Source organism: Dermacentor albipictus, chromosome 4 (assembly GCF_038994185.2).
Source record: "Dermacentor albipictus isolate Rhodes 1998 colony chromosome 4, USDA_Dalb.pri_finalv2, whole genome shotgun sequence".
In the NCBI taxonomy this organism is placed as follows: domain Eukaryota; kingdom Metazoa; phylum Arthropoda; class Arachnida; order Ixodida; family Ixodidae; genus Dermacentor; species Dermacentor albipictus.
Window position 1 is genome coordinate 155064204 of NC_091824.1, and position 14605 is coordinate 155078808.

Sequence of the window (14605 nt, forward strand, 5' to 3'; positions counted from 1 at the left end):
GTCACAGGCGAGTAAAAGCTCGGAAGATCTTGCGTGGCGACACACCTCTCACCTACTATACTCCGTGCGTATGTGCTACTGCCATCGACGAAATGCCCGAAGAAGAAGCGGCTTACCATGAAGAGCGCCGTGCTGCCAAGCGAGAAGCGATGCGTCGCCGCCGAGCTCATCCAGAGCACCGCGCTAAAGCTGGGGCTGAGAAGAGAGGACACTGAGTCGAGGATCATGAGTGTCAGTCCAGAGAACGCGAGAGTCAGCGCCTGAATGCTCGAAGTCGCCGAGAAAGCTAACCCGGCCCGCGACTGCTCGAAAACTTCCAGCCTCAAGCCCGCCGAGACATGGGGGGTGCGAACGGCCGATTCCAGCACGAATTTTTGGGTATCGAGTTTGTGCACAGCTGTCGCGTCTGTGACCGACATTTATTCTATGTGAACTTCTTTACCCTGAACTGTGTGCGCAAATTTGAACAGCGGAGCTCGGCCTTACAAGTGCTTCGCGAAGCCATCCCTGGCACAACCGACTACGACGCCATGAAAATGTATAAGACTTGCCGTGACTCACTTCTCAAAGGCAAGTTACTGCAATTTAGCACAATGAATGGCTTTTGTATACCCACCTAAGCCATTTTCCCTGCCTCGCTTAAACGGCGGGGGACAACGGATGGTTGCTCCCCCATACCATTTATGAACATTCCTCGCCTAACCCACGGAGCCGAGCAATACGGATTCAGGGCTCAAGTGATCCTTGTACTGTGCGTAACGTAATAGCTAGGTGATCACAAGCTTCGCTGTTGACTTCAGGTTTGCACCACTAGTGCAAGCTGCTCACATTTTGTTCGCCTCAGTGAGCCGAACAACTCGCCTGCAGCACCATTTGTGCAGGCAATAGACCGCGAAGAACTGGCCAATATCGGAGTTAATTCTGTATGTGCCGTTCCCGCTTCATAGCTGTCTCATGCTCAGGTCCATCGACTGGTCCGTGGTATTCTGCACGCTACCGAAATCCATCCGAGTGGCGAAACGCAGACGATCGGCCAATGTGTTTTGCCTGCCGGCGCATCGGTCACGTTGTTCGCAGTTGCAACAACCGTACTGTCTCGTAACCTCTGTGCCCGCCATTCGCCAGTTATTATCGCCCCCAACAGAGCGAGCGTCGCTACCAGCCTCAATCGCCAGCCCAAGAGCCAAACAATGACGCTAGGGCTCCTTGGATCACTCCCTCGTCGTCATACCAAGGTCATCAGTCCCGTTCGCCACCAGTTCGCCGACCATCGTCCCTATCGCCGTAGGCTCGTCGCCCACCATCCAAGATGCAGCCCCGACGCCCGACTCCGCAATACTAAGCGATGCGGTTTCCGGAGGTAACGCTGCATTGGCGACTCCACCGAAAAACCCTCTGATCACTTTTTCGACCAAACAAAACTCGACGGACGTTTTAGTCGATGGTGTAAGTGTCCTTGCACTTGTTGACACTGGCGCGCACGTATCGGTGATCAGTGCCCGATTGCGCCAACGCTTGAACAAAGTTCTCACACGCCCTGCATCACGCTTCCTCCGCGTCGCTAAAAGAGACGCCTACCATGCTTGATATGTACCCCGCTCGCATTGACATCGCGGGGCGCCTAACGACTGTTTCGTTTGCCTTTTGGAAGAATGTACTTAAGACGTTATGCTCGGCTTAGAATTTTTATCGTGCTATTCAGCCCTCTTTGATTGCCCGTCTAGTCTGATTCAGCTTGAACTGCCCCGCGACTGCGATAGTCCACCAGTCACTCAACCACGGTTATGCGCTCCCAAAGACGTCCGTCGGTCGCCTCGAGCCACTACGGACGTCCCTCTACTGTCGTTTCCATCTGTTCCTGACGACGTAGTACCTCCCACCGCTGACATACTGCTTAAAAGAAGTTTGGCAACTAGCCTGTGGCCATGGGTCCAACCAGTTTTAGTATTTCTGTATGTTCGATGTCTGCAAATAAAGAATTGAATTGAATTCAATTGTTTCCCATACCGTGCTCAATGTTACAGGCAGTCAGACTTCGCTCTCTCTCATTGTTTTTACCTGCTCCACTCAAATTCTTCCCAGAGGTATGTCTTTGGGAGACATCTCGCCTGTGAACGATTACTAGATATCGGCTCTTGACGCCGAAATCAAGTCACCTTCTACAGGTGAATATACAGTGAATATGGAATATAATAGGTAAAATGAAGATGTTCAAACCACCAGGTTTTGATAAGATCCGCGTAAGAGATCTGTACTACAACTTTAACAAACTAAAAGATGTGATTCTCAAAATATTAAACGGAATATTAGAAACCGGAATGATGCCCAAAGAATTGAAAATTTCGATAGTGAGACCTGTGTACAAAAGTGGAAAGAAAAGTGACTGCGCAAACTATAGACCAATTTCTATTATACCTTCCATGGCTCATATTTTGGAAAAGCACGTGGCTTCCGTTATGCAGTCTTTCTGCGATAAATATTCATTAAACAACCCGGCGCAATATGGGTTCACAAAGAACCGGAACACAACCACGCTCTTAGAAGAATTCTCGGATTACATTAATACTGCGATAGAAAAGAATCGTCTTATGCTAGCGTTATTTTTAGACCTATCAAAGGCATTTGATACTGTTGATCACGGCTTACTGTTGCAAAAGCTGGACAACCTAGGTTTCAGGGGCCGATTTCATCAATTTTTTGAAGGATATTTCACCGACAGATCACAGTGTGTAAGAATTAAAAACAAATACAGTGAATTTAAGTCTATAAAATTCGGTGTTCCGCAAGGAAGTACTCTGGCCCCATTACTATTTAATATCTACGTCTCTGAACTGGGTTTTTTGAATTTGAGATCAAGAATCTTCCAATATGCAGACGACACAGCATTAGCACTAGAATTCGCTGATCTAGATCTTGGGTGCAAAGTGTTTCAACAGGATGTGTGCAGGGTAATAGACTGGCTGACGCAAAATTCAATATATTTAAATCGGCAAAAAACAAAGCTTATCTGTTTTAGAAACCCACACAAACGAATGCTCCTAAGGGAGTCTCTTTTCTTACATAACTCTCATTGCACTCCGTGCACATGTAATGCTATACCATTTGAACATACAATCAAGTATCTCGGAATAATATTTGATGAGCATATAACATGGAATGATCATGTGCAGTATATATGTAACAGGCTCAGAGCTGTGTCTGCGATGATGTACAACCTAAAAGGTAAAACTTCGATGCACTTGAGGCGCACCATATACATGGCGTTGGCTGAATCTATTATAACCTACGGTATTACATTGTATGGAACTTGTTCTGATCACAAAATGGGAGCAATAAACCGCATAATTAAAAGAATAGTAAACAGTGTAACCTACGGAACTATGCTGCAGCAAGCTGACAAGGAGGAACAATACAATAGGCTTGGCATACTGGAAATGCGTGAACTATTTTATTACACTGTGGTCACACGTCATTACTATGCAAAGGATTTCAAAGTACCTGTCAAGAAAAACGTTGCTCTAAGAAAGACAGAAACATACATTAAGCCACGATGCTTTACACATTACGGGAAAAAAGTAAGGGGATATTACGTGCCACAGATATTTAATGAACTTGGAGCAGCGCTTGGAAATTTAAAAACTAAACGAAAAATGACTAAATCAATAAGGAAATGGTGCTCGTCATTGCAGATAAATCAATGATAGCCTCTTGCATGTGGAAGGTTGCTTTCCAAGATTTGCTCCTAGGATATTCTGTGAGTTGTCGTATGGCTCATTGTCAAGCTATTATGATGTCCTTTATTTATTTTTTACTTAGTTTTAATTTTGGGTCGAGTTGTAGTCATTATGTCTCTATAGTTTTGTATAATATGGTTAGTCTGTACTAGTATGCCTTACTTCATTGTTTTTTGGTACACGTTCGATGATTCACTGTGCTGCCTGAACAACCAACAAGCACGCTGTGCTTAGGTTGGACAGGAAATGAAAAACTATGTACCAAATGAAGATGAATAAAATTTTTGATTTGATTGATTGATTGATTGAGGTACCTCCGATTCACCAACTCTCACAGGAGAACTTGGCAAGATGACTGCACCTCATCTACCTCTGGCACAAGCTGCTGACGTCCGCCTTCTCTAGAAAACTTGCCGCGACATTTTTGACCTTCCCGGCCGCTCTTCAGCCCAGACGTCGGTGGTCACCCATCGTATTTACACCGGAGACGCCAATCCGATACGCCACTGGCCATACCATGTTTCACATGCTGAACGACAAGTGATGCAGCGAGAAGTCGATAAGATGTTTACTAAACGCGTTATCGAGCCACCTTGCAGTCCGGGGGTGCCCCCTGTTGTCCTTGTCAAGAAGAAAGATGGTAGTTGGCGTGTTTGTGGATTACAGACACCTCAACAAACTCACACGCAAGAATGTCTGCCTCTTGCCACGTATTGATGGCTACTTGGACTGTTTGCATGGAGCCAAGTACTTTTCATCCATAGACCTTCGATCAGGCTATTGCTAATTTCGGTAGATGACATGGACCATGATAAAACTGCCTTCGTAGCACCTGACCGCCTTTACCAATTCAAGATTATGCCGTTCGGCGTTTGTAATGCCCCCGCTACCTTCGAAAGAGTGATGGACTGCTTACTTCACGGCTAAAAATGATCCGCATGTCTGTGGTTTGTAGGCGACGTCATAATCTTTTCACCAGCTTTCACAAGTCCTCTAACGCGTCTATAGGCTAATCTTGCTGTTTTCCAACGCACCGGCCTGCAAATGAACTCATCGAAGTGCCACTTTAGACGCCGTCAAATTACCGTTCCTGGCCATCTCATCAGTGCCGCTTGCGTTCAACCCGACCCTGACAAGATTCGCGGTCTCCGAAACTTTCCCGTTCCGTCTTCCGCCGCACATGTAAGACGTTTTGTTGGGCTATACTCATATTGCCGTCATTTAATCAAGATTTTCGCCGAAATCGCTCGCGCACTTACCGACTTGCTTAAGAAGGGCGCTCCTTTCACATGGGGCCTTGCTCAAACCAAAGCCATCTAGGCCCTCGTGCGCTTGCTCATGGCGTACCATTATGATATGGCAGGCGCTTGCATTGGCGGCCGATCATTAATATCCATCTCCTGCCACTGAAATTCACACGTAAGACAGTGGCAATAGAATTGGGGCTGTGCATGTTGAGTGGCAGCGTAACGCGGAGCGCGTAACTGTATACGCCAGCCGCCTCATGTCAACCGCCGAGAGGGATTTTTCAATTACCAAACGGGAGTGCCTGACGTTAGTTTGGGAATTAGCAAATTCCGCCCCTACTGGTACAGTGGCACATTTGCCATGTTTACCGATCACCACGCTTTGTGCTGGCTCTGCTCATTTAAGACCCCACTGGACGATCGGGTAGATGGGTGCAAGGGCTCCAAGAATATTCATTTGCTGTTTTATACAAGTCGAGCCATTTGCACAAGGACGCCGAATGCCTCTCGCGTCATCCTGCCCACCGCACTGATTACAATGCTCATGACATCGACTCTTGCATTCTGGTCATTTCTGGTCTGCTCGACATCCGCACTGAACAATGGTGTGATGATTGCCTACGTGTTCTCATCAGTGATCTCGATTCTGGACACTCAGAGCTCACGCTGCGTATGTTCGGGCTCCGCTACGACGTTCTCTACCGTCGCAGCTTAAGTGCTCAAGGACCAGAATTTTTGCTTGTTGTACCACGCCATCTCCGTACATCAGTTCTTAAGCAGTTGCATGACGCCCCTACTGAAGGCCATCTCGACGTTTCGCGTACTCACGACCGCGTACGGCGCCGCTTCTACTGTACCACTTTGTGCAACTGTACCGCTCTATGCACCGCTTCGTTGCATCCTGTACGCTCTGTCAGCGCCACTAAGAAACCTGCTGTGCTGTCCACTGGACGCCTTCACTCCATCAATGCGCCCTCAGATCCATTCTCTCGTGTCGGTGTCGATCTCCTCGGCTCTCTTCCGACGTCGAAATCTGGCAATAAGTGGGACGTTGCGGCGCCTGATTACGCGACACGGTACGCGATCACGCGTGCAACTGAAGTGGCAGGTTTCCTTTTACATGACGTCATCCTCCATCACGGCGAACCACGGCAGCTCCTGACTAATCACGGCCGCACCTTCTCGTCCAGAGTAGTTGAAGGCGTTCTTCGCTCCTGTTCGCCTACCACCGCAGACAAATGCATTGACGGAGCGGCTAAATGGCACGTTGACAGAAATGCTGTCTACATACGTTTCCGACGACAACAGTGATTGAGACAGCACGTTACCCTTCGTGCCCTTCGCCCATAATTCGTCCCTTCACAAGACCGCTGGCTTTTCACTATTTTACCTTCGGGTCGCACTCCCACTGAATATACTAAAGACGTTTTCGCCCTGGCTCGCACGGCACGCCATATTGCCGGTTCCCGGCTCACTGAGCCTCAGGCCGCGCAGAAGATCCAGTCCGACAGCCGCCATCGTTCATAATTGGAACAGCGTGAACAAGACGACGACGGAGTGAAAGGACACAGGACGAGCGCTGTCATGTGTCCTTTCACTCCATCGTTGTCTTGTTCGCGCTATTCCCATTATGGATGTATACCAACTTGCTCAAGTTTCCACTTTAATACAGCAGACATCGGGTTGTTTGGTTTCTTCTGGCTCCGGTGTCCTCCTATGGGTCCCATGTCGCTGCGTCGGCTTGTCCTAAAAGCTGCTGTCGCGCTACACAGGACCCTACACTGTATTGCGTCAGCTTGGCGGTGTGAATTACGAGATCACTCCGCTGGACTAGCGTGTCCCCACGGATGTCTTGCATGTGTCTCGGCTGTAGCCTTACTTTGCCGCGAGTTCATCTCCCTTATAGTTATCGCTGAGACGGCGCCTTTACAGCTGGGGGTTATGTTACGGCGCAACCAACAGTGGCGCCAGTCAGAAGTAGATGAATTGGTGTCTAGAGGTGGAGTCGCTCTCGACAGCCTTTTTTTTATGCATCGTTTTTTCTTGTGTTAAAATTGTAAATATTGTAAATATATCTTTATTTTTGACTTATGCCACGTAAAAATGTATTACCCCTATGCTGTCCTTGGGGTCCCTATTGGCTTCTTTATGATATATATAGCCTACAATTTGCAGGTGTAGGAGCACAGCTGATTGCTTGCCTCCTTGGGTAAAACTAAACACGATGGAATGGTAAACTAAATACACGATGTAAACTAAATACACGATGGAATTTTATTTCCCCACGCAGACATCAAGCCAAGAGAAATATCGGTGTTTGAAAGGATCGAGGCAAATTTTACCAATTCGGTATCCTTAACATACACCTAAATGGAGTTTGGTTTTCAACGAGAGGACCATACTAATCTAATGGAAATAAAAACCATCGCCATTGTATGAGAGCTTGCGAAAACGGACATTTGCCCCCTTTTTCCATTATTGTTAAACATCCCCTGAGTCTATAACGTACATAATGAGTCATCATTAGAGCGATCTCACAAAGCTTCCTTGTTTATCTAGAGCCGTTGGGGTTGCCGCACTTACATTTTCAATACACGACGCGGTTACTTTAGAAGCGCAAACTTCTTGGCCGCCCTGATTACCTAAGCTATCACTTTATCCATTCTTCCGTGCCTTTCGTCCTCTTGTTCGGACTTGAAAAGAAGCATCACTCCCTCATCATTAGGACCCTGGAAATAGTCGTCACGATGAACTACTAGGAGAGTAGCGGTGAGGTGGAGTGTGGAGAGGTAGTAGGGATGAGCTGGGGACTAAGTGGAGGAGAGTGAGGGTTGGGCCATGCGTACTAAGTCACTGATTACGTCCTTAATGTTGGCTTTGTGCCGCATGAACGTTGCCGAGAATGGTGAGAGAAGAAACTAGCCGTCTGGAGTCGACAGCAGAAAGACCAACACCAAGAAGTTAGGAGTAGGTCTTAATTACCGCGCCGAGTGCGCCGCACTCCTGGAGACTGTCTTTGCACGCATGGCCTTGCGAAGAACTTCGTAACAATCACGTCATTAAGGCAGCGGCCACGAGATCGCATTAAATAGAGCGCATTCCGGCTTTCCCGACGACCTGCACTGGACTTGAGTTTTTTTTATGGTGCGCAGTGTTGTTGTAGTGCTTTCACACGGAGCCCTGATGCAGTCAAGTGGTTGAGTGCAGATTATTATACGAAGCAGCGCTGTTGCATAACGAAATTTTTACTTAGACGCTGCACTTGGAGTATTATTCCAGCTTTTTTAAACACAAAAACACAGAAAAAGGAAGGTATGACTTTTTAATATAGTAGCCGCATTGCGTCGTCACCTTATGCAACCATCAGACGACATCTATGCTCAAGTGGCTTTCCTTCGAGTGAAACGAAAAAACTTCTACGAAACTTCTTTCCTGAAACAGTTACAAAAAGAAAACTTAATTTATAGGCCTCTAACGGCGGCGTATGTTGTCATTCCATAAATAAATACAGAAATGTATACTCCTTACCTTCAATATTCTGTAATGAGTAGCTGGCGCAAAGCCGAAAATTACGTTACGTGGTCTTTAGCGTGAACTCGATGATAACGCAGCTGCGCCTTGCAGCACGAAGAAAACGAGGTTGAGAAACAAACGCTGTACGAGTTACCTTTGATTCTCAAACTCATTATCTCCCCGCTGCGAGGCATTCCTGTACTTTCGTCACATTCACACACACGCGCCTCGCAACAATATTTTATAAAACACATTTGTCTCAAATTACCACACCCGACCATGGTTTCAATCAAAGTCATGGGGTAGCAAACATTACTAATCGTTATCCAGCTGGTCATAAGGCCACTGAGGGACATCTGTAGAATGTGTTTGCGCAATAACTTTTTGGGACAATATTACTTTTTGTATGGACAAGATTACCGTTACGTGTTTGCGCGTTCACTGCGCACCCGCATATTGGATAACGTGTATATAGTATCTCATTGTACCATAACATAATCACCCGCCACCTACCTTTCCCTGTATTTCCCACTTCCCCTTTCCCCAGTGAGGAGTAGCAGGCTAGAGACACGCTCTCCAGGCCGACCTCTCCTCCTTTCTGCTCATTAAAATCTACTCCTCCTCCTCTGTAGAATGGAATACGCTGGAATAAGGTGATGATTTTTACCTGCTTTCCTACCGGCCTGTAGTGACACTTTTTTGCTGAATTATGAACAAACGTTCACCGCCACCTTTTACAGAACGAAATTTACACTTAAACTTCGCTCGCCTCTCCACTATCACTGTTGTTTCCTTCATTATATATTTCAAAATGTAGGTAAAACCTCCATACGCAACACAAAAAAGAAAACAGAGCTTGTCTCACCGATTCATTGACAAGGTTTAACATCTTAGAATGGCACAAGGATTTTGAGGATACCGTTCTCGTGCTTCACGGTATCCTCTGCTGTGCATTGCACGCAGATATTGTGGTCTTGACTATTAGCTTGTCTGTCACGTGATGTCAGGAAAACCATTAAAACTTCTCATCTTATATGACGTGTATGCACTGAGCGTGGATGATTAGACCGAACAAAAAAAATAATTATTTCTCATTCAACGCCTTTTTCGCCATTAGACCTGGGACATAGGTCTAACGCTTTGGGGCTGCGCCATCTTCGCCTGTCTTCACGCGGCGTCATAAAACCGCAAAAACTCCCCGCGTCAAAGTAACATGCACACGTTAAAGAGGCATTAATATGCTGAACAACACTGATTTTTTTTTCTGAGTAACTGGAGACTGCCCCGTTCTGAAAGGAATAGAAGATAGTTTGTCACCGATCGCTCTGGCACCGGCTACTTGTGGCTGCCGGGGAGCATGGATTTATTCGCGTATAACACATTTTTTTTTTTGTTTTGCGTGGCAGTGTAACGTTATCGAGCCCTTTTGGCACTTATACGATATCCCTCTGCCAATCATTCTTTTGCCGAGGATTCATTTTAGCGACAGGTTTTAACCTTCCGTTGCACGCCGCAGGAATTTTCAACCAGTTATCGCAGGCTAAGTAAAGGGAAGCGGAACAATCGCAGACACCGGCACCACCCTCTTATTCAGTTATCTACTTTCACTAGGCTAGCTCGAACCGACCGAATCCCTTTCCTCTTCATCGTGCACCTTGCTATTTATCAGCCAATCAGACAAGAAAAAATGATCCATTCCAATCTCTGAAGATGGATGGCCAACGAAGCTGTTTAGCATACGACACAGAGTTGACACAAAATTTTAAACATAGGTACAGATTCACTTACCCTGATTTTTATATACATTCTCGTGGACGACGGGATCGCCGCCCCGAGGAGCCAGAGGAAACTAGGCCCGCGTGAAGTTTCGACGGGTCCGCCACCACCGGAGAGCGGAAGGAAAGGAGATACGCAAGCGCTTGGAACGCCAAAAAAGAGAGGGTGGTGCGAACGTAGACGGGGCTATGGAGCAGTGTTGCGGAGTTACCAATCCAGAATTAGTGTGTGTGTGTGAAAACATTTATTGTAATGATGTCCGGAGGCTCAACTTCTAAAGCCAAGTATGACACAAAAATTATTCTTCATTTTCGCGACCCCGGAATGGAATGGTGACAACGCTTGTAGGAAAGGAATGGGAATGGAATTAAGTCTTTTCTCGAAAATACAGCCCTTTTTCGTCTACGCGCTGTTTTTTTGTTTTTTTTTTGACAAAACATGCCCGACCCACCAGCCCATGTTCAAACATTATTAAGTCAGCCAAAGCCACGAATTTAACAATAAAGCAGTATTTTTCGTATTTTTAACAATAAAGCAGTATTGAGCTTCTCACAACTGTAGAGGAAGCCACGAAGTTGCTGCAGAAAATGCACGACACAATTCGGCTTTTCCTTCCTGCCTTGTGAATATCGAGGAGGGGAAGGAAAGAGAAAAGAAGAAGGCAGGGAGGTTAACCAGAATAACGTCCGGTTGGCTACCCTACACCGGGGGAATGGGAAAGGGGAAAGCAAAGATCACAGGGAGAGAGAGGAGGGAAGGAAAGAAGGAAATTACGGCAAGTTCGCTGACGCGTGTGGTTTTACAAAAATTGCCTTAATAGTCACAGGTGGCCGCACAAACCCGTCGTCCTTAGGAAACACAAAAGTGCCTTCACCGCTTTATGGGTGCAGCATGCGAGGTCTGTGGCACCGAAGAAAACATCGACCACCTGCTGTGCCACTGTCCAAGATATGCCCTAGAGAGAGAAGAACTTGCCAAAGCTTTCCAAAAACTGGACAATCGGCCGCTTTCTGTGCAGCTGCTGCTGGAACACTGCCCCCATCGCCCGTCGGTGAATATCAAAGTTTTCCTTGCGGGAATCCTAAGCAAAGGCCCACTTTTTTACAAAGAGGCTACTAAAGGCCTACAACCTAACCTGGAGAAGCGGTTCGCAAGCACGTGCACTGGCTCTGTTTTTTTACGCGTGCCCTCCTAGACCCACGGTTTAAGTCTTTTTGGTGTTCAGCTGCAACAGCCGGGCAGATGTGATCTGCTGTGCTGTGGAGGGGGCCTCTTTTGTTAGTACAGGATAGCACCAGCACTGTTGTGAATGCAGACTCTGAAGCAGGGCTGAGCAGACTGGTGTTTAAAAACATCAGGCAAATTGAAAATGCACCCCAAGATCATATGCCTGGATCCATTGCAGGGGAAATTTCTCTTTACCTTATAGAGGGTAATTGCGCAGACATGGTTAAGCCCCTGACGTATGGGAAGGTGAACGCTAGCCGCTTTCCCTTGCTTTCTCGCTTCGCAAGGGCAGTTTTCAGTGTGAGTTTGACGTCAGCTGACGTGGAACGAGTGTTTTCTAGGTATCGCTGATGATGACAGCGAAGCGAAATCGGCTGTCACGCACCTCTTTCGAGCAGCTCTTGTTTGGGAAGCGCAACACATAGTCAGGTAGTAGACAATTGTTTTATCTGCTTTTCTTGATGTTTATAGAACTAACCGGTCAAGAAGCCGTCATTTACACTTCGGGTGTTCAACACTAAACGGCGAAGCGCGTATTTACCTCACGACATTTTGTTGCAAAATTTCGATGAATAAAACCGTAACAAAGCTTCTTTTTGCACCTTGCACTGAGACCTTTACAACATTGCGACGACTGGACGATCGGCCGTTGTCTGTGCCGGTCCTACTTGAAAACGATCCTTGTCGCTCGTAGGCCCACAAACCTATGAGGGCGCTTTTGTCCTTCTTGAGGGTGACTAGCCTATGTGAACGCCTTTGACTTGCTCAGGCCCTCCGCGTGCATACACAAGCTCACCGCAGCTTTCTTCTTCCTCCCCTCCTTCTCTCTATCTTTCTATTTCCTCTTTCTCGTCCGCCAGAGCAGGGCAGCCGACCAGACGTATTTTTGGTTATCATCCCAGCCTTCTCTTTTTATTTCCTCCTCGTACTCCTCCTCTTTAATTCCAGCATTTAAAGATCACGAGGACACCTGCGCAAAAATACGCTATGTCATCATTTTAGCATTAACACATTTAAACTTAAGCAATATTAAAACATCAAAAGGTGGTAAAACAGCGCTGACCATAGAAACACTATAGGTGGCGGGGAAACTGCCCCTATGAGAATTAATAGGGTGGTTGTACTGCGCGAGATATGTCCCCAAGCTTCTATCCCTCGACCTTGGTAACGTGTCTTGCGTATATCTGCAATTCTTAATGCTTCTGATGACATCAGCTTTATGGTGCGTTTATTGGTAACTCGATACAACTAGCATGATGCCTTTCCTACGCTGAGGAATTACAAGACTAGAATTTAACTGCCTGGCCCCTACCGGAGTGGCTAAGATTTTCATTTCGAGGTTCGAGATTTTATTTTCAACTTCTAATTCTCCGGAATGGAATTGGAATGGAAGAGGGGGGGGGGAGCGCGTTTCGCAACACTGCTAGGTAGCCTACGTGCAAACGCTGTTTTAGTGTGGTGACAACACGAAATTTTGACCACTATTTACCGCCAAATTTTGTGAGTAGCCATTTTCCTCCCTAATCTCGCTAAAAGTCATGCCGCATTCCAGCCTTTCTTGTCACTCTGATGCACCCATGTTGACACCCGATGTATTAAATTTCTATAATTTGGTCTTGCACCAATGCGCACTTGAAACCTTCATGCATCTTTAATATATTAGTTGCCATTTTCTATTATTTTAAAACATCAAACTGATCATTTATCATTTGCATGTCGTGCGACACACGCAAAGCAACAAGTTATAAGGCACGGTGGCGTGCTTGTGGTATAGTATTATCTCACGCTAAGGATGTGAACTGCATTAAGTAGTGTCGTTGCCTTCCGCTTGTACGTACACTCTAAAAACTGTTTGCACCCTTTGGGGTGTATATTTGTCCCACAACAATAATCCTCATCTGCGTTGTTTGCGTTTCCTTTCTTGAAAACTCGGCGCTCGCTACTTTCCTGTCGAGAATGCTGCGTCACACTGATAACGCGCATGCCGTTCGTGACTGGGAAGTACCGGGCTCGCAGCGTTAAAGAAAGGAAACGCGGGCAAGACAGATGACGATTATTGTTGTGGGACAAAAAAACACCCCAAAGGGTGCAACTGTTTTTAGAGTGTAATACATAAAGGGTGTTTTTCGAAGTGTGCTGTAACAAAGACTGTGCTTCATAGCCTGTTTAACTAAAGCGTAGACGTGCCCTGTACTGCGCTAAGACACGCTGTATGTATCTGGCGGCTGAGGCCAAAGTTTATTTAAGAAAGTTAATTACTTTCACGTCACCGAGGGTTGCGGAAATGTGGTCTGTCGGCTGGTCTTTCACCGTTTTGTGTCCCGTATCTTATAATTTGTCGTGAAGTCTAACCCGCCAATTTACCTGGTGGCAGCAATTACCCTTACAAAGGCTCTCACCACCCTAAAACAGCGCTTACATGTAGGCTTCCTAAGACATGGCCGACACGGGTCAAAGTCTAGTATCTGTTCTCATCAGCTTAATATCGGATACGTGTTGTATTTTGAGCCAAAATATGACTTATTTGTGCACGTTGGCGGAGTGCTTGAAGCCTGCTTCACCTCCGCCGCAGGTAGACCCGGTATTGCACTATCTTCGGGATGAGCCCACGCTTTTAGGTCTACGGACATCGATCTGCTGGAAAGAAGCCATATACCACTTCGCTGTAAAATTCAAGGTCAGCTCGCCCTGCGAAGATGAATGACCAGCTGAGCTGTAAATGTCGTAGTAAGAAAGCTTGTGCTCTTTATTGCATTGTTCATTGTCACCTAGTAACGACGGTCATAATGGATTTGGGGTCGGTATGATATACAATGACCGGCATACTCGCAACTGCAGACACCTTCTCTGCGAACGCACGCAATTACTAATTGCAGTGGTTCAGCATGCCGAAGTGACCAAATCGAAACGCGCATAGCGTCTCAGCTCGCTGACCTGCCCGCGAGAAATTCATAAGGTTGCTCTACGCCACTTGTGGATGCATGCTTCCGTGGCGCAATGGTTTCAATATCGGGCTTCTGTGCAAGAAGTCCTGTTTTCAAATCCTACCATCGCACAATTTTAATAAACCTCCTTCAATTATGTATTACATACAACTTCGTTGAAAAT

The 14605-nt window shown here is 46.5% G+C and overlaps 1 non-coding gene across 1 annotated transcript; it reads left to right on the forward strand.

Moving 5' to 3' along the window:
* The first annotated feature begins 13919 nt into the window (after nucleotides 1-13919).
* Nucleotides 13920-14112, forward strand: LOC135903847 (U2 spliceosomal RNA). The gene has a single exon (XR_010564940.1). It is a non-coding gene; the product is annotated as a U2 spliceosomal RNA (small nuclear RNA).
* The last annotated feature ends 493 nt before the right edge of the window (nucleotides 14113-14605 follow it).